Source organism: Thermobia domestica, chromosome 16 (genome assembly GCF_964235325.1).
Source record: "Thermobia domestica chromosome 16, izTheDome1.hap1.1, whole genome shotgun sequence".
NCBI lineage: Eukaryota > Metazoa > Arthropoda > Insecta > Zygentoma > Lepismatidae > Thermobia > Thermobia domestica.
This window is the reverse complement of record NC_137469.1, coordinates 144148211-144167897: the sequence shown is the minus strand read 5'-3', so window position 1 is coordinate 144167897 and position 19687 is coordinate 144148211. Positions and strand designations below refer to the sequence as shown.

The 19687-nt window shown below is 35.9% G+C and overlaps 1 protein-coding gene across 1 annotated transcript in view; it reads left to right on the top strand.

Annotated features, from left to right (window-relative positions):
• The window catches only part of LOC145672816 (phospholipid-transporting ATPase ABCA3-like), a 276701-nt gene that overhangs the window by 88940 nt on the left and 168074 nt on the right, over positions 1-19687 (top strand). The window contains exon 2 of the mRNA XM_081741968.1: positions 7680-7827. The gene's annotated coding sequence lies outside the window, so the exon portion shown is untranslated. The remainder of the gene's footprint in view (positions 1-7679; positions 7828-19687) is intronic.

Genomic DNA, 19687 nt, shown 5'->3' with positions numbered 1-19687 from the left:
AATCAGGTAAAATAACCTTACAGTTTCAAAAGAATGTCGACCTGCAAATGCTTCGACAGTGAAATGTCGTTAACAGTGACTGGTATTGACAACTCCCCACCTCAACATTTGTATGATTTTGTCCAGAACGCGAAAGAAACCTTTTAGAGCCTTCTGTTGCCTCTTATCTTCTTTCATGTTTTGTAGCTTTCTTTTCCGATAAAATGCTCACTTGGTTTTATATCGTTGCTCATTATTATTACATGAAAAACAAAGTACTATTGAAAAGTGAAAGCACACATCATTATAAATTTAAAAAATAAAACAAAAACGAAATGACTTAGGATAGAAATGAAAATCTTGACGAACGACAAATGAACTAATAGATATTAAACAAGGTGAGCATTAAGCAGTGGACAGCGATTTGAGCCATTAGGAACTTAATTTAAATTTCCCTCAGAAATGATTTTTTAAAAATCCATTTGTACCGCCCGTCTTTTCTTAGTATTCGCTCCACTCCCTGGGCGAATGGACAAGAAAAGCCTACTTGCTTGCATGGGGGCCCGAAGAATTTTTTAGAGGGGTCATCTTCCTGGTTGGTATATTACGTTTGGTATTTTTATTTGTATTAAGAAAATCTTAAGAAATTATACATATATATTATACTTGTCGTAAGCCAGGTGGGACCCGGCCCCCTCGTCCCCTTTTGGGCGCCCATGCTTGCTTCAACTTTGATAATGTGAATTTCATTTACGGTGATCTTTCTCAACCCTTAACTGAGGTCATTGAACGAAAGTACTATGCGAAGACACTGTTTAAGACAAGATGGAGGAGCACCCTGGGAGACATTTCTTTCTACTGTGATAATGCCACCCAATCCATAAACAATACTTGCGGTTGAATTCCTTTCGTTTGTTGATCCATTCGGATTTTAAAGACATATTTGGCAATGATATTCTCTAGCAAGGTGTCGGAAGGATTGTTGAGGAAGGAATGAAGAGTCTGTTATATTTGTATTTTGTGCATATGGTGGGATTGTGGAAAGAATACCACTGTCTTTAGCTCTACGGTCATAGTGCTTAATACAACATCTATTGGAAAGCTAAATTTACCTTCATTTTATCTCCTATTCGTAAAATATCCCTTTTTCCTCTTTAAAAAGGTCTATCCTGTGCCGTGGAAATTTTCCTCAAACTAGCATCACTTGTGCGTGTGGTATTGGCATCAATTGACGTACGAGTCCATTTCATTTGTAAAGGGTGTTTTACAGCCAACCACGCAAAGATTCGACTTTATTGTCCTTTTGATGTATTTTATCTGTATCTCAGTCTGTACAATATTTATTTGAAGCTATATGAGGAAAATTTTTCATCATAACATTTTTTAAATAAATATTTAAATTTAAAACAAAATTCATTTTTCTAATGTGGCTTCCTGTTCACCTGGCGCCTCCTGCGAACGCGTAGTTCGCAGGCTTCAAGATCCGGCCCTGCAGTAACAATGAAATTCTGTATTACCGCCCGACTATCGTTGTTGTGGAAACATTCATCATCATATGACGTAGGGAAATGAGTTACATTAGGGTTCTAAGATCTAATATCAAAGTTGAAACATCGCAAGTAAAACAAAAACATGTAATAGCAAATAGTTTTGAAAATAATTTCAGTTTAAACTAGCTGCGACTACATTTAATTCAAAATTGAACTTCTGGAGTGCAACATATGAGCGTAGCTAAAAGAAAAAATCAATAAGAACAGTCGAGATTTGAACCTAAGAAATACAAGTAGGAGTCCCTTACACTAACCATTCATCTACTATATTTTGTTTACTAAAAATATTTTCCATGCAGCAAAATGCCATTTCACACTGAAACATTAACAACATAAGAACAAAGATTTCAAGAAAATTTGCCAAAGCTTATGTATTAAAGGTATCCTGGTATTCGCCCAGTGGTACTGCAAAATCACTAGTCAGGATGCCTCGTATCGAAATTTGAACCGAGAGACTCTCAATTACGAAGCGTCAACACTAACCAGTAACCTTCGTTCGCTCAGTAAATGTCTTCATATTACTTTTCTGTAATTATTTTTCAAAAATGTTTATTATTTTCATGAAGCAAAGAGTGCATCTTCTACTTGGGTTGAGAACTATATCTACTATACTTCTAATAGTCAACTAATAGTTGATGTTCATTATTTCTATCGATTTTCTACGTCTACTAAGTTATTTCAATTTTTTATAAGTTTTCCCTTCCGTTTATGACAATGATTAGAAATGGAGGCTCCTCTTCTTATACAAATCTTGATCATTGTAACATTTTTTAGTCAAAATTCTGAATTATTGAAAATATTTGAATTAGTTAGAATGAAGAGGATAATAATAAGAAACATGGTTAGAAAAAAGAAACATTGTTGTTTAACGAATTGATAAAATCAAGCTTTTTCAAAACATAAAAAAATACTGTATGGTATGGGATGATCATGGAAAAAGTAAAAATAGCCATCGAGGACACACTAACCAACTACTGTACGCGGATAAGTCAAGGTTCGTTAACTTGGTAGACGTATATGAAGAAACCACTAACAGAAAATAGCTGATAGCTTTACGCCTAATCATCTCAGCGACCTCGAAACTATGAACTCTACATTAACATCGGTTGTCGTTTTCGATCATTTTATATGTTACTCCCTTCCATTGTCCCAAGGTATGTCTTACCCCTTATCCCAATGCATGAAAAGCAAATAATATTTTCGCAAACACCGCGAGGGGCAGGGAGGGAGTAACAGAACGCACACAGCTGGCTGTATGGCTTTAGGGCAAATACCTAAAGGCATAAGCAATAGGCCACTTGACCAAGAGCAATGTTGCCAAACGTAAGAGAAGGTAAGCCCACGCGCAGCCTGTCTCTTCGCGTGACATTACCTTCGACACAAAATCACTGACCCTTCGAACAAGATAACATTGTTGCGCTCTCAGAGTCAGGTTTTAATTGCATTTGTGTTGAAGAAATGAAATGAAATCTTTAAGTTTTACATCCCACGGTTGTGCCGGTTAGGCTAAAGGAGACGGTGATGATGAGTAATGAATGAAATGAAGAGAGTGGGAGGAAATGGGAGAACCCCGAGGAAACCGACGCACACGGTGTTCGTCCGACATAAGGTTCAATTGGCGGGGGCTGGGATCGAACCCGAGGCCCCAAGCACTAGAGGTGAAAGCTCTGCCACTGAGCCACCGCGGCCCTGAAGGAAAAGAAAAAAAGCGCACCCAAGACAATACCTCTAGAGTTGTGGGGAAACTTGTCCAAATAGACTTTTCTTTTTATTTACATTTAAAAAGAATTAAAATATATTTCCATGATGGAATAAAATTCCACTAATATAATATACATCTAAATTAGAAATAGCAAAAACAGCTGAAAGTAAGGAGAAAGCAGTAATTTCACATCAGGTTCCAAAGAGAATAAACAGCACCGAGTAAGAAAACAACAGCGTTACTCCTGGTGTGGTCCTGTCCCGAGCATGTGTCAAAGGTGACGTCATTGCACGATATGACGGAAACGCGTTAAGTGATGAACTTACCGAGCCAGTAACTACTGGGACGCCACGGAGTCCGACACTCTATAAAGTGCCTTTTATCTCTACAGTATTATGCGCGATCAACATTATAACTGTTACATTTTTCATTCTCTGTTGCAAGAAAATAATTGACATAAGGATAGGACCTGTACTTAAACGCAAAATTACATAAACGGTCTGGTAGTTTTAGTTAGAACGATCCGTCAAGTGGAGGTGGGGTAAGTTCTCAAACATTTAAATATACGACGTCTTATATACTGTAGGTGCACTACACAACCAGTTACTAGAGAACAAACCCCGAAGTAGGACTGGTATCAAAACAAGACAATACGAGACTATTTACAGTATTAGTCTCCTTTCAACCGACAAATAGCGGTCTCAGTCTCGTCTCGATAATTTCGAAATAAATTATTTGAAATTACTCCACACTAAATTCCACAGTAGATAAATAAAATACACCTTCAATAGTTCTCCCTATTGCTTCAGAATACATAATGGATGCACCATTTTCTACTAGATAAAGTATGAATTAGCAATTCATATACAACATTCAAAAATACATATGTCTGTTTCCATTAAATATACTCACTGTTTCTTAAATTATTTATTTGAGATTGGTCAAAAGATATATTTGAGATTAGTTTTCCCAGTAGAATACATATTTGAATCGGAATGAAATAGTACGAATCCATTTCCAGCAGGAGCAAATGAATTAACTTGCCGCTAACGAAGAATAAAAACTTGGGCTTTTATGGTATCGGGAGTGTCATTATTCACTTCAGCGACCCCGAAAACTATTGAATAGAAACTCATATCTTTCAATTAGGAATTTTTAGGACCTCGAAAGCTATGGATTTAACATTAATATCGTTTATTTTCGATTATTTTTACATGTCCCTGTGTCTCCCATGATAGAGCTAGAGGTGATAGGGGTTTCGATTCCCGGCAGGAGTCGTGTGGTTCGGGTTCCACGCTACGTCGTAGATGCATATCTTTTATAGAGTCACAGCTGAAAGACACGCTGAACTCGATATCACCTCACCTCGTGAGATATTCTATTTTCTGCATAATTTGTAAACCACTTTTCTTTCTTTGAATCTCCTCCTTCCTCTTAGGACACGCATAGGTTCAAACCGAATCTTCCTTCACGGTTGGAGGACGCAAGGCTACTGTACCATACGCGTACAACCCTTATGAGTTGCGCAGTTTGAGTAACACGCACGAATAAACCACGCTTACATTTATTATATATAATTAATAAAATCTCATATTAGGACTAACTTCGCACACCAAACTTTTAACAATGCGACTTTTTAAATTCTGTTCATCATCTTCTTGATTATTATTATTATTATTATTATTATTATTATTATTATTATTATTATTATTATTATTATTATTATTATTATTATTATTGCAATAGCTATATGAAGCAATTATCTCGGCCAATTTCGTTAATACACAACATTCAGCAACCGGTAGTTGTAGAAATCAGGCTTTAGCAACAGTAATTGTTAGCTCAATCGGTAGAGCGCAGACTTATGGATTCAAGAGTTACGAGTTCGAATCTAGCCTAAGTCAAAAAATTTTTTTCTGATATAATTCTTGAGATGGAAATGTTTCTCTCTTTACCTTTATCTCGTAATTCTGAATAGAGATGTTTGGATGTGAAAGAAAAAAATATACTAGGATATAAGAAAAGAAAGGTAAATTACGTGATACCTTTTGCAATTTTTAACTATATTTTCACCTATCTTTGACGTTTCTAAAAAGTTCAGACTTCTAGACCTCCTTTTCGCTCTCTTACGTGTCCTTTAACTAATTTCTACAATTACTTATTGAGTCTAATTTACTTATAATTACTTATTGAGTAATTATACATATATTACAGATGTCTTATCTCTTTCTCTTTTCTCTACGTCATGTCTTGAGATGAATGTTTTGACAATAGGTTACAGACACGATTTTACAAAATAATACGATCTGCGATATCAGTGATACATATTGTGGTGTTTAACTTAACATATAAAGCAATAAATAGAAAAACTGAGAATACGAATCTTTTCGTGCACTGATGCTTCAAATCTGTGTCTTTACTCCCTATACCTATGTTAATTCCCTAGTCAAAATAAAAACTCTTCAAAATTAATAAAAAATTCTTATACAACCATCCCTTCCTTGGAGTACTGCGCGGTCACATAACCGTCAATGCGATGTAAAGGCACTTATGGCGACGAGGATACATGAGTCCCAGGAGAATCAGAGTGAGCCCAGAGTGTGAACAATCGTATCAGGTTGATTACAGTAATGACATGCATTTGCCGGAAGGACACCAATATGTTATTACTTAACCTGTGTAGGAACTAGATTATTTACGATCGTATATCATAAACTACTAATATTAGCTGAAACAGTGATATTATAGAACAATGGTCAATTTTTGTTGGGGATTTCTGTTGGAAATTGGGAAGGACTGTATACAAAGATTCTGGGAGAAAAAAATGGAATGAAATATTTAAGTTTTACGACCCACGGTTATGCCGGTTAGGCTAAAGGAGACGATGAAGATAAGAAGTGAATTAAATGTTGGAATTAAGAAAGTTGGAGGAAACGGGAGAACCTCGGAAAACCTACGAGCACGGTGTTTGTCCACCACAAAGTCCACGCGGCGCGAGCTGGGATCGAACCAAGAGGTGAACGCTCGTATCGGAGGTCAACGCTCTATCACTGAGCCACTGCGCCCCCAGTCTTGGAAGCAGTTCGATATCATGGCATTGAGTAGGCTTGTAGATAGGAACTTAAAAACAAAACACAGTTTTGGATATCTATAAGAGCTTGTTTCAAATATGCTATAATTGGGGGCGGGGTGCCAACATGGGACTGAAGGAGTCCAACACGAAAATCATTAGTATTTGAGTGTGTCACTATCCTGAAATTATTTGTAATTATTGGCTAAAGAGAAGACAGCATATTTAGATCTGACTGAGCTTAAATTTAGTCCCCCACAAGTATCGGCAATATATGGATGTCATGGTTAACACGAAAGTAGTGGCCAACTCAGATAACTCAACCTATTATGGAATTAATTTTCCGAACATACAAATCAGAGGTAGGAGAGATAATACCATAATTTTTACACATAAATAAATGTTTACAGACACGTTCTATTCAGTTGAGTTTGCGCCGCTTGTGGCTGAGGCTGACGCTGAGCATACGCTATTAATTAAAGGATCCCAAATAGTTTCATAGTTTATATTACCTTGATTGGAAAAGTGCATACCGGCGATTTTCACTTGATCGACCATTTCAAGTTGAGACGAAAGAAGGGATAGGATATTCATTTGCCACAAGGTAACATTTTTGTTTTATGGATATTAAGTTCTCAGCTTATGACGAAGAATTCTTCAAGTTGAACAGCAATATGTTTAAATTGTTGGGTGGTGGTAGTGCACTAATTGTAACATCATCTTAAAATGCAGTACCCTTGATTTTTCTGCGTAATGCAACTGCAGTTGTACATACAAAGACAGTTTATATAAGGGAGGTTCTAATGTCATGCCAAACAGAAACATTGGCATGGAACAAACTTGTCGCACTCCTCTCTGAAGTTAATGGACTCAGTTAGTATCCCATTGAAAAATAACCGAGCAGAGGGCATGATGTAAGAGGAAGTGGAAAAAGGTTTTCGAAAAATCATACGCGCGGAGTACAGCAATAGAAACTCATGAGATATGTGATAACCTCAATTTGAAAACCAATGAAGAAAAGAAAGGTTGGATTTTACTTTTAGGAAATATAAGATATCAAATAACAAGAAAAATTAGAAATCTCGGGCAGGGTGCATTGACACAGTCTGTCCGTAAGAAATAAACACAAATAACAGCTCTCTCTCCCTATAATATAGTGTAGTAATAACCTAGAAGAATGTGAGAAAAATCGGAAACAAAATTAAACAAGGTAAACGAAAGAGTTGAAGTGCTTAAGCCATTACTCGTTACGGTACAAGTTGAAGTTAGACGAAACTGTGATAGAATTTCTTAAGTGTTACTTGACAATCATTAGAGTGTTTTATTATTATCTTTCCATTCTGAAATTTAAATTTATTGAGTGTTTATTCGTGTTTAGTTTTCCAGAGAAATCGGCTATTGTCCGCAGTTTGACTCTCTTCTGAACGTGCTGACTGGTCGTGAAATACTATGCTTGTTTGCTAATATACGAGGAATACGACGTAGCCTTGTTAAGGCAGAAGTAAATAAATGGATCACGGCACTTGGTAAGAATATTCTTTCTTCCTTTAATATCTTACGAAAGTCTACTTATTAGCCTGTGTAAAAAAAGAGGACTTATTATATGAAACTGTTATTGTTTCTTTGTATTCATGTCGTCCGCAAGATGGTGTGCGACAAGATGTGTGAGAATGGCCCCACGTTCAGTAGTCACTAACGCTCTCGTATTTGGTGCAAGCTGTCCTGGGTTCGATTCCTGGTGGGGACATTCGGTCGGAAAAGTGTAAAAGGATTGTTTAGGCCAGCAGTCCTGAGTCAAGTTTTCCTTATTCACACCAGCTAAGTGCTGGGATCGTACCTAACATATAGGTCCCAGGCCGCTCCCTTTCTTCCCTTTCCTCGGATAGTGTGATCACCGAGGGACGTCATTCCTCAAACGTGACGGGGTAACATGGCCATAAATGCCAAGAGCTAAGAAGTCTAAATCCTAATCCTAAAAGATGTATGAAACGATAGAACACTGAATGTGGTTGTGCAACGTAGTCAGTGTTATATTAGGTAATAGCAGTACGTGAAGTGCGGTATACTAAAGCGGGAGACGGTAGTTTTTTAAAAAAAAGGAGACATCTGAATTTCAAGGCCACGTCGCAAATATATGTAAGAAAACTAGTGTGTTAGTGTGTCACAAGGATTAGTGTCCAAGATGATGATGACGGCCTACAGACTTCATGCCCAAAATAATGATCAAATAATGATCATGTACGGAACACAAGTGTTGGTCACAGAGATAGCAAGAGGATTATCACTAGGGCAACCCAAAGCATAAAAAGCATAAAGTGCATAATAGCAATTTAGACATACCAAGAGGATTATCACTAGGGCAACCCAAAGCATAAAAAGCATAAAGTGCATAATAGCAATTTAGACATATGGTTGGCACCTTGAACATGTTTGTGGTTGTCTAAAGAGTTCAGAAACTAATTTTAAAAGCATAATAAAGCATAATTTTAGAAAATAAAGCATAAAGCATAATTTAAATTATATAGCACAATTCCTGGAAAATTCTGCGAAACTGCAAGTTTAACATACTGTATTAATATTTTTAAAAACTTTATTTATTTTCATCATTTAATATTTTTTACGTCTTTAAATCTTTTTCCACAACTACCGGTTATATTTGATTACATTTAAATATAACATTGTCAATTTGCATATGTAAAGTACATATTACTTGCTGGTTGCTACATATACTTTACAAAATAAATAATAAGAATAATGACAGTAACAATGATGGAAAATGCAACTAGTAATTTGTGTGTGTGTATAGAACAAATTAACTTTATATCTAAAAATAGCGAATAAGTCCATCCTTCACATGTTTGGAAGTAACAAGAGAAAACATCACGGAGTTGACAAAATTTAGTTTACAAAATTTTCAGTCGAAAGTGTTCATAAATTCAGGTTCATCTCAAATGAAAAACTTCTTCCATTTTTTGAAGAAGGGAAGGAACTTAAAATGCTGATCGCATTACCTCTCTGTATTGCTAAACTAATACGCTGAAGTAAAAATTGTGCACTTCTCGTATCTCCCGTCTTGAGGTTTAAGTTCGACCCAATTTCCTTTAGGAACTCCCTAGCTTCCCGGCTAAAAACTCCCATAGTTTCTGTAGCAAAGGCGATGAACATATGATCTTCTTTTAATTTTGAATATTTGGTGTGTTTTCGTTTACAGGCTGTCTCTTTACGTGATGAAGGTAAATGAGACAGTGCAAAAGTGTCAACACATGTGACGTCCTATACCAATCGTTGCCCCATTTTCCAAGGGGTTAATGTTACTCCATCTGGTCGTTTCCCATCATCTCGGGACATTCCAGATGGTTCTAAAATACTTGGGACATCAATGCTGGCAAGAGCTCGTCTTATTATATTATTCAGTTGTCCATGACGAGAAATTCGACCTCCACTCCTAGAACAGCTTAACGCATGTAAGCCTTTTCATCAACCTGTTCCTGACATGTGCATTTGAAACTATGGCAGATATTTAAATCGAGACTTAGAGCGACACAAATTTGAAACGTGTTGTTGTCCAAGAAAGTTCCAATAGTTTTTGACGGTGTTGCCCGTTGCCATGAACCAGATTCTTTTCTTTGTAAGGATTTAAAACGGGCTATATCAGATGTATTTTCAGGGACCAATTCTTTATCAATTATTGCTGTTAATATAATTTTATCCCAATTCTGTTGAGAGTCCAATATGGCAGGAGTGTCATTATTGTATATACCATTCCATATCTCCAATCCCTCCGTCAGATGATGAATTTCCACTTTGTCAACTGGTATGTTTAGTATGTTGGAGACAAGTGGCTTCACTCCAAAAGATGAGGACAGGAAAGCTGGAAGGCTTAAATCAGAGACTTTTCTTACGCTTAAACCTCCTAAGCGAATTGGTAAGCTTCCTTGAGTCCATTGATTTTCATTCAAAGAATAATTGATGATAGACTGAAGTTCATATTTCAGGCAATTATCAAGCTGAAGTACTTTGGAAGGCATGGACCATGTGGGAGTGTTGCGTAAAAAGTAGATAAGTTTCGGTATTCCCAGGCAATTCTTAAGTAGAAAAAAGGCAATATGCGCTGGTAAAGTCTTCAGACGCTGAGTTATTGTTTTTAATCTATTTAAATGCTCATCAAAATTTTCCTCATATCCATCATCAAGGAGAGGTGATCCCAAGAGAGTTAATTCACTTTTGAGTACCGTCCGTATCCCAGGTAGCAATTCTTGAAATTGGGATTCGACTTCTTTGTCTGGATTCCCAGATGTGAAAAAAGTTCGCATTTAGACGGGTTAACTTCAAGACCAAGTTTCTTTGATTCTTCTATCACAGTCTTCATGTCTTGGTAAACTGACTGTGGAGAACCACCTAAGCTACCGTCATCCAAGTAGAAGATATTCAGTTCAGACGATAAAGTGCGAACTATTGGGTAGATGGCCAGACTAAAAAGCATTGGACCAGCTGGATCAGCTTGTTGACAGCCAACTTGTGATAAAATTGTTCGTTCACCAAAAAATAGGATTGAAGGTTGAGCATAACTTTGCCAAAAGAGTGAATATAATTGAGGCAGTACTTCTTTAACTTGTTGTAGCATAAGATCTCTTTCTACAGAATTGAAAGCATTTTTGAAATCGATCTTGAGAAAGACGTAATTAGAATTCTTATGTGCTTGTAAGTAACTGCGGATAGCATGTATAATAGCTTCGTTTCCTTTTGTAGTCGCAAATCCAAGTTGATGAGGTTTGCAAATAAAAGGAGCACTTGGCATACACAGAGGAAACTGCTGCCTTAGATGCTAAACGTCTAAATGTACATCCAACAGCTATGGGTCTAAGTCCTCCATCCTTCTTTCGAAGCGCACATAAATTTGCACCAAAGAAATATTTGCATATTTCAAGATTGATATTTCCGCTCAGTATGAGGTTTATTAACTTCGTGATCTGCTCCAGCAGATATGATGCCGCATCACCTGCTGATCTGGAAATAAGATCTTTTAAGTGTTGAGGTGACAAACCATCAATTCCTGATGCAGAACCACTAGGGAAACTGCAAATAGCTTTTGACACCATTCCACGATCCACTATGATTTTAGGGTCAAGGTCGTTTGGAGGATCGGGTAAATTTAAATCCCTGGAAGGAGCTGGGTGTTTGATTTTAAGATGGAGATACGTTCCCTCGTTTGTTGGAGCCAAAATATCATCGGAGCTTAACAACCTTAGGGCCCTCTGGTATCAAAGTCGGCAATTTTTGCTTCTATTCTTTTCGCTAAGTTTAGAGTGCGCTTTTTCCCTGGATGAGACGAATAATCTGTTGACACAGTTTCATCTAAATTGCGTTTAATAATCTGGGTAATGGATTTCGCGCTGCGATCCTTAGGGATTTTTAGATGAACAAACGAAAAGGTTAACAAATTTTTCCACGAGATGAAATCATTTCTATTTACGCATGTCTCTATTATAGCTGCTAATCTCTTTGCGACTGCATTTCGAGCTCCTCTTGGAATTCTCTTTATTAACCATACGGTTCACTTTAATTTTGCAAGTTCTTTAGCAAAATCTTGCGTAGTAACTTCAGATTCTGTTATCATATGTTTTCTCGCCTTGTGTATGCATATTTACACAATATTTACATTGCAAAATCATTGAGAGTATAACAATGCAACAATGAAAAGCTTATTTTTATTTCTGAAAACTTTTCGGTGTAATCCTTTGATGTGGAGAATGAATAGTACACAAGAACTCCACACTATATTGTTATGTGTACCTCTTGAACTTGACCCCTTTCTATACTTTTGGTAACATTTTTTAATTTTCCTTTTCGTATATATACACTTTTAAGGCGCACACAAGTGACAGAAATCACTGACTCGAGTAAAACATCTCTTTACAGTGCATTAAGTAGAAAGTTTATTAAATATGGAAGAAATTGCTTGCAGAAAATATTAATAAATAGATCAAGATATTTAGAATGTTTAATGTATGGTAAATATTATACATTATACACGATTAATGTAAAACAATGATTGAAATTAACAATAAAGCATAATAAAGCATAATTTTGAAAAACACAAAGCATAATTTAACAAAAAATAAAGCATAATATGGGTTGCTCTAATTATCACCATGGATCTTAGAGCCAATGCGGCAGAAGAGCTTCCTAACTCAAGTAGAACTTGGAACAACCAATTGTGACAACACACTGCGGCGTGGGTTGCATAGCTTGATCATTCTGGATCTGGTTACAATTTACAAACACTAACACCGATAATGATTTAGCATGAATAAAGATACATAGGATAAGCAAAGTTTACCGTCAATTATTGAAACACATACTATTTCCGGCGAATTCTATTTCGCATTATCTTCAAAAATGTTTATGTTTCAGGGATAATTAAAGAAGTTAATGTTCTGAACTGTTTCCTCCTAACCGAGAAACAGGGCGGCGACTGTGATTCTGTGGACAGCAATTAACTGGTGTTCAGTGTGCTGCATAATTTCGCGCATGTGATGAATTTCCGTTAATAATTATGTGACTTTTAGGCGACCATGTGTCTCCTACAGTGATATGTTGTTTGAAGCCGATGAAGCAATTTTCCAGGATAAATGGTTATATAAACATCGGAATGAATTGAAATACTTTCCCTGATGCACCTAATTCCCTGACCTCAACATTATTGACTGCCTGTGTGGAGCTTCAAATATTATCTTCAATCCTTGCTGACGGAAGAGAATGCTTCACTGCTATATCCCTCTGAAAACAATTCATGACTTACATTACTCTATTCTACTATGAATCAGAGCTGCTCTGCAGTCAACGGTCATACCACGACTATCAGTATCAGAAGTCGAATGCAATGCAATTAAAAGCGTCATTTTCAAGGATAGCAAAAGAAACACAACAATATTTGATTAATCGAAATAGTTTCAGTCTGGAACCACACCCTTCTACCATCGCTCAGCTAAACAATTAGATTCCGCGGCAAAAAAAAAGTCTGGAGTCTGAAATCCCAATAAGTCCTCAACCCGATTGTTAGGGAAGATTTTACCCTCCCAACAAGTGCTCGAGATAGATGGATGGTGGGAGAATGCAGTGAATACGTAGGGTCCATATTGCAACTGCAACGTCCTTTGAGTGATATTTGAGCATACATTATCATGCATCATGAAAACATCATGGGCCTTATTCAGAGTCATTTTGACGTATGATTAGCGTCACACTAAAGGCCTGACTACTGCAGGAAACATGTTAGTTAAAGTATTTAGTATGGCACTAATCACACGTCAGAACGATTCTGCATAAGGACCCATATCTTTTGAATATTTGAGAATGCTAGCGGGTGTAGTTGCGGTATGCAGTTCAGCACTGTAACGAACTACAGTGATGGTTTGCCTCGACGGATAGAGACATAATGGATCAATCTCAATATAAATATTTATACTAGAAACAATATCGAGTGGTTTTTGGAAACCGCCCTGGTCTTTGATCAAGATCCACTACTATCCTGACCATTTTCGATAGTCGTAGCACACCTAGTTTCCACCAAAGGTGAAAATCCGATACAGGAAAGTTTTCCAGTTATGCCTCACACTCAGAGAACTGTACGCCTTAAAACGGCGATTCTTGTTGGTCGGTGTCAACTTATGTGACACACATGAGTCCAATTTTTCAACTTACTGATTGTACGGAGCCGCCGAGCTACAGTAACATGGTATGTCTAAAATATACTGTGACTTAATACTTTTCCGAGCGTTCGTTTCTACGATCCTCTTGAAGAGCTCATCAAAACATGTTTTTGCTCGTTCCCACGGGAATCATTTTCCAATGCTGTGTCACTTAAACGAAATTAAACGAAACAATGGGAATATTGCTGCATTTTTTCTGCCTGCCGTGCAGAATTCTCAGTTCGAATTTATAAGAAAACTTCCAGCAATTGTTTCTTCTTCATGGTTCACTCTGCACTACTTTGTTCAGCAGCGAACAATCTGCTAACTGTTTGTCTGTTCACCTGTTCACTCAATATGTACAGAGTTTATTTAATCCTTGTCTTGTATTTCCAAGATGAGTTTATCACCAGATTTTAAAGCAAACGTTTTATTCGTCCCAACACATAAACGTAACAAAGTTCTCTCGCTTTTTCTCCCACCACCTTCGAACATCGATTTGTCACCTAACATGTACTACCATGAGCAAAATAAATGACGCGTCTCTTTATTTTGAAGTTTTTTGAAAATATCTCCGTTTTCTTTATATGTTCGAAATTTCGGAAGGTTTCCCCAGCAGGACAGATTAATAACAATAACAATAAGAATCAAATTGTAACATATGTGTAAAATTCATGACGATACCAAAAAAAAAAAAAAAAAAGAAAGAAAGAAAGAAAATATCGTCGCATTAGCATTAGTGTCTCTAATTTTTGTTTGCAAACAGATTCGTAATTATTTCCCCTGTGCTCACTGATGCATAACGAATGTTTTCCAGTAAATGTTAATTCTAATTTGGAGAATTTTATAGTTTCACAATGTTTCTCACTACATAGTCTTCTATCTATGAGTTTGGATATTTTGATAACAGATTTCCCTATTAAATGTTTAATTTTCTCTATAAATATTTGTCTTAAATTGAAATTGTTTTGAATTTACTACATAAGCAAAGTTGCCCGAAGGAGGGGAGCTCAAGTAATAGATATTCTACGTAAAAGCAACCTATTGTAGAATGATGATGCTTCTTACCTTCAGCACATAATCTTAACGTTAGAGACTCAAAGAGAGAAAAATCCTGGTTTTTCCCATGACCACCCATCTTAAACCTCTACATATCATTGTTCGTCTCACATAATTTCGGCTCTCCAAAGACATTCATATTTATTATTATTATTATTATTATTATTATTATTATTATTATTATTATTATTATTATTATTATTATTATTATTTAACACTCTTTATTCTACATGCCATCTCTCAATTTTTCGATACAGCCCCCTTAGTACTATGAAACTCTCTTCTTCCATAGTGAAATGGAAAAAGATCATATAATTGCCACTACTTTACAAGAATATAAACCAAAAACGTCAGTAGAAAGCACATTATAAAATTTATTTTTGAGGCTCGTTTTGGTGCCCCTCTTTCTCTTGCGCCCCGGGCAGTCGCCCGGCCCTTAGTCCGCCCTTGAAAGTACGGACGCATAACTAAGGACTGCGGAGGAAAGGTTAACCTTCATGTTATGCCACTGGTTTGACGTGTTTGAAATGTTCAGTAAGTGATCAGTTGGTGAAATAATTTCGACGGTTACTGATGTTTAAAGTTTAGCTAAGACAAAGCTACCTAATCAAATACATTTGATATCGCGATGTCACAATTTGATTTTTCCTCACATAAAAAAGATAAAAACAATAGTAATAAAAACCCTTACTCGTACTGGGCTCCTAACTAACTAACAACCTAATTCTTACAGACTAGTTGCTCTGACCAACTGAGTTTCGATTTCTTACGCGAAAGAAGTCTGTTATATTAAGAGGCATGCTTTTCATTATCAACACTGTTCGAAGTAATACGAACATGGCTTAAGAACAGAGACGGAACTGAATTACCACTCGATTGACCTTGAGAGCAAATCACCAAAGCGTAGCTATAAACGTAAGTTCAGCATGCATTTCTCTGGAGTTGTGTTCAGTATTCCTATCTGCCAGTCATGCTTGTTCGTAGGAGTAATATGTTACAAACCTAACCTTTCGATAGAGCACAATGACAGAGAATCAAAATTAATGAATTCTTGCCCTTGTGAACTTGGGATACCACCATGTGCAATAAAACTGTCGCGTCTTCTGAAGTGATATTTTATCGAAAATAACTCGTTTTCCTTTATATATCCGAAGTTTTTGAGGGTTTCAAAATGAGGAAACGTTACTGACAAACAAGGACGCATTTAGGGGTGGGTCCAGGTGGTCCGGACTCCCCTCTGAAATCCCAACTTCTCTGTAAATTTAGCCTAAATTTAAGGATTATCTTTTAAATTTTATTATAATTTATCCTAATATTGAAGTCGGACTTCTCCCGAAATAAATTACTGCATACGTGCCTGCTGACAATTTTCAATATATTCCTTAAATAAGTAAAATAACTAAATTAGGAGCAAAAAGCTTCAACACGGGCTAATTTTTGTCCACTGTCAATATTGTTAGAAGGGATATTAATAGCAAAAACTGCTAGGCAATGCTGAACCTTGGAACTTCACTCCGAACAGCAAGCTTATTATTGAGAACTACATATGAAACATTTTATCAAAACTTATCTAGCTTTTACCTGGCATGAAATTATTATATACACCAAAATTCACTCTCCTAAAATGTGTATCTAAACATTGCTCTACGTATCTACGAAGCAATGAAAATTATTTATCGAAATATGTGAGCAGGGAATTCTAACAGCCAGTCATTTTATTTAAATCGTAGTAAACCCTGTAACCGGGCGTTAACGTGAAGACAAAGCTTGGTCCATTGGTAAAGTGTTGGAAGAATATAAACTCAATGTTCGTAGGTTCGAATCTATCCACTCACCATAACATTTTGTTCTTATGTGTAACGATGAAATAAGAAAGAAAAAATGTATAACCGTTAAGACAAAACTTCAACCAAGTCTGAAGAGAACAATACTAAAATAGTAATACAATGACGTCAACCAAAAATTATTTCATGTAGCGTTTGGACGAAATTACAGCTGTTAACAATTGCAGAAATAAAAACAGGCTGTAATGCAGTCTAGACTTCTGAATGCATTTACTTCCTGAAAACTTCCGTCTCGTCATTGGTATGCCGTTAATCATTGTAAAACCTTTCAATTGGAAGTGAAATGACACAAACTAAAACAGTTTTAAATCAATAAATGTCTATGTGTAAAAGTAGGTGTCTTTTATCTGTTCTCCTTTCTGAGTTCCTTTTACTTTGAAGTGACAAATGAGAGAAGAAAGTATGGTGTTCGAAAAAAAAATCAAATTTGAGATTTCAACGAATTTACACGTATTATAGCCCCTAACACCGAAAAAGTTATTTTTCGATACATGTCCATCAGTTCGTCCGTCCGTTCGCTACACTTTTCTGTGCACTCGCCTAGAAGCCATACCGTTCAACTTATCTGCACCAAATTTTAGTTTAAGATTTTCATAGTATTTCCTATAGTTTTTTTTATTTCCCTCCTACTCCCAAAACAAGGGTAGTTTCCTGTACGATGAAAATAAAAAAAAAGATATTTTCTCATAACTGGCTCTAACGATTTTGTTTTCTTTCTTTTTTTATAAATCAATATTTAATTAGCAACCCTGTTTTGTGGTATAAGGCATTTATCTGAGAAAAATCTACAAGGGGTAGTTTATACTAAGGGGGTGAGTTTTTTCTCAGTGATTTTATCAAAATGGACTCAAATGTTTTCGTTCATATTTCATAAATAAAGATTTCATTAATAACCTATCAATATGGCATAACTCGTTTGTCCTAAAAAAATGCGAGGGGTAGTTTATTCTTGGTGGAGTGTTGTCTGGGCGATTTTCTCAAAAACGACTCAAAAGAGTTTATTCATATTTCAAAAATAAATATTTCGTTAATAACCGAACAATATGGCAAAACTCGTTTGTCCTGAAAAAATATGCGAGGGGTAGTTTACTCTTGTTGGTGTTTTCCCTCCACGTTTTTCTCAAAAATGAGTCAAGCAATTTTGTTCGTACTCAGAAATAAATATTTCATTAAAAACCTAGTAATATGGAATAACTCGCTTACCCTGAAAGAATCCTCAAGAGATAGTTTATTCGGGGAGTTATTTTTCCCTCACGATTTTCTCAAAAATTACTCGGACAATTTTATTGATAATTCATAAATAAGTATTTCATTAATAACCCTATATTTTAGTATAAGTAATTTCTATGAAAAACAATTACAACGGATAGTTTATTTTTGGGGTCAAGGTTTTTTCCCCGACAATTTTCTCGAACGACAGGCGATTTTGTTCAAATTTCGCAAATAAATATTTCATTAATAACCAAAAGTATATCTTAACTCATTGTTCGAAACAATTCACAAGAGGTAGGCTACTCCTGACGTGTTCTTTTTGAACGACTTTCCCAAAGTGACTCATTTGATTTTTTTCATATTTCATAAACAATGATTGCATTAATTGGTCTATTATATGTCTAATGAAAATGTGCTCAAAGTGTGAGTTAGTTTTGTAGTATGGATTTTCTTCAATCGAAGTTTTTTATTCGATAATCTGACATTCGATGTATTTGAATAATACGATAATTTTATTCGTATTATCCAAATACACACTTCAGTAACAACTGCGGCCTAACACAGTTAAGAAATTGAATTGAAAAAGTTTAGTGCGGTGGCCCTGTAATTGAATATTTTTTGAGAAACTCCCTAGCTTTTTGTGGTAAACTCAGGCTTTTCTTTTTCGAGCGACAAAAGAGAGAAGAAAATATAGTGATTGTGAAAATAATATCAAATTCAGATTTCAATGGATTTACATGTTTCATGGCGTCTACATACCGAAAATGTGACTTTTCGACACCCGTCCTTCCGGCCTGTCCGTTCGGCACACTTTTATATGCACTCGCCTAGAGGCCATACCGTTCAACTTATCTACACCAAATTTTAAACTTAGGGTTTACTTAGTATTCTTACAGGAGCTTTTCCATTTTTTCCTACCACCTAAAATAAGTGTGGTTTACAAACAGCCGAAAATCGAAAAACGCTATTTTCTCAAAAATGGTTTTAACAATTTTGTTTATTTTTCATTAATCAATATTTAATTAACAACCCTATATTGCAGTATCAGATATTTCTCTTAGAAAAATTTACGAGGGGTAGTTTATTCTTGGAGGTGACTTTTTCTCGACGATTTTCTCAGAAAAGACCCTGGCGAATTTTGTACACACTTCATAAATAAATATTTGACCTTACAACATGGTATAAGTCAATTGACCTGAAAAATATATGAGTAGTAGTTTATTCTTGGACTTGAATTTATTCCCAGTGAGTTTCTCAAACACGACCAGTTGGCAACCCTGTATCTCGACAACGAAGCTGAATTCGAAAACTGCAAGAGGACCACTTGTCTCCTTTTGATGTCACGAATCACCTCCCGAAGTTTGTGGACATCTTTCAGGTTCACCCTTAATGAAGCTTCTTTTCGAAAAGTTAACTATTAACTTTAGGCATTGTTTATCTTTTTTTAAATCACAAATGTCGTTATTAATTTTAAGGCAGAGAACTACTTCTGAGAGAATAGATCTTGAAAAATAATTTTAAAACTTAGACTTTTGTTTTTGAGACATTCCAGACAAGACGAGACATTTTACAAGCTATCT